Consider the following 1,591-nt stretch of genomic DNA (forward strand, 5'->3'; position numbering starts at 1 on the left):
CATATTGAGCTTCCAAATTTTATCCCTGTTACAATTTTCAACTGACCAGTTTCTTTACATTTGACTGAAAAAAATAGGTGCAAATACAAGTGAATTTTCAAAAGTACCATGGATACAGCAATACAATATTCAAGTATCTGAGGTTTTTCCTGGATGCACTGACTCCCGTTCTGTTCCCAAGGATGATCTTTGTTGGCTCTTCTCAGCCCTCCTCTACTCAGGCCTCTGGGATACCTTTCTCTTCCTACTGAAGGTTGTTTGTCTAGAAATACACCTACTGGGTTTGGAGATTTAGCTCAGTGGTAGAGCATTTGCCTAGCAAGCACAAGGCCCTGGGTTCAATCCTCAGCTCTGAAAAAAAAAAAGAAAGAAAGAAAGAAATACACCTACTTCTATACCATAACACTTGTTTGTTCCTACCTACTAAAACTTATCCAAAACCTTCAAACCTTCACTTAATTTTGTCTCAAAACTCATTTTCTCCTTCTTTTTGTATAATCTCAGTATATCTGCAGTGGTTTGCATGAAGTGCTCTCCATAGCATTGGGCATTTGAGTATTTGGTCTCCAGTTGGCAGTAATGTGTGGAGAGGCTTAAGAGATGGAGATATGGTTTGTTGAAGGCAACATGTCACTGAGAGGGAGGTTTGAAGTTTCAAATCCTCACACCATTCTGAAAGTGCTCTCTGTTTTATGCTGGAATCTGAGGAGGATGTTAGCCCTCAGTTTTATGCTCCATCCACCATACCTACCAACCTCCATGCTTTCCCACCATGATGGTGATAGACTCCTACCCATCTGGAACCTTGTTTTTTATTAATTATAGATATTACTTTTATATTTTACATACCAACCAGAGATCCCCTCTCATCTCTCCTCCTACTCCATCTGGAATCTTAAACCCAAATAAACCCTTCCTTCTAAAAGTTGCCTTGATCTTGTTGTTTAATCATGGCATTTGTAAAATAACGAATATACTTTCTATCCTTATTTTTTCGGAGTCCTCAAAAAGAGTCATTATATTCTATTATATCAATTACACTCTTTTGGCATTCTTCATCAGGGTTATTTTAATTAGCACCATTACAATTTTGATATTATTTTGAAAAATTCCCCAACAGCCTCCACAGTGCCAAGCATTCTATCTTTACTGTGGATGACAGAGGAACTAGGGGATCATTTGCTCCTCTTTGATGGATTGGACTCTTCATGAAGCTTCAGGTCATTTCACTGCCCTCATTCATGCAGCCAGTCACCTTAGCTGGTATTAGGCCTCCAAGGTTAAGTAATTGGATGTGTTCACTTAACCATCCACATGATAATTAAAGCAAGGTCTGAACCAGTGGCCTTGGAATTTTTATTATCACTTGAGAACTGTTACTTGACCTCCAAACTGTTATAGTTAACTACTTTAAAGGAAATTTAGATGTCTAACAGATATTACAAAGTCAACATATCCCCAGAACAATTTTCATATCTTGCAAACTGTATCTCAATCCATACTTTCTCATTTTAATTCTGGAGTACTCTGTAATTTACTTCATGGGGTCAAAATGATAACTCACTCTGTAATACACTTTTCTCACTCTGAA

General features: G+C 37.8%; 1 non-coding gene across 1 annotated transcript; it reads left to right on the forward strand.

Moving 5' to 3' along the window:
- Positions 1-282: 282 nt before the first annotated feature.
- Trnaa-agc (transfer RNA alanine (anticodon AGC)) lies at positions 283-357 on the forward strand. Its single transcript has one exon. It is a non-coding gene; the product is annotated as a tRNA-Ala (tRNA).
- Positions 358-1,591: the final 1,234 nt, after the last annotated feature.

The sequence above is a fragment of the Peromyscus californicus genome, unplaced genomic scaffold (genome assembly GCF_007827085.1).
Source record: "Peromyscus californicus insignis strain IS unplaced genomic scaffold, ASM782708v3 Scaffold_13__1_contigs__length_99412109, whole genome shotgun sequence".
NCBI lineage: Eukaryota > Metazoa > Chordata > Mammalia > Rodentia > Cricetidae > Peromyscus > Peromyscus californicus.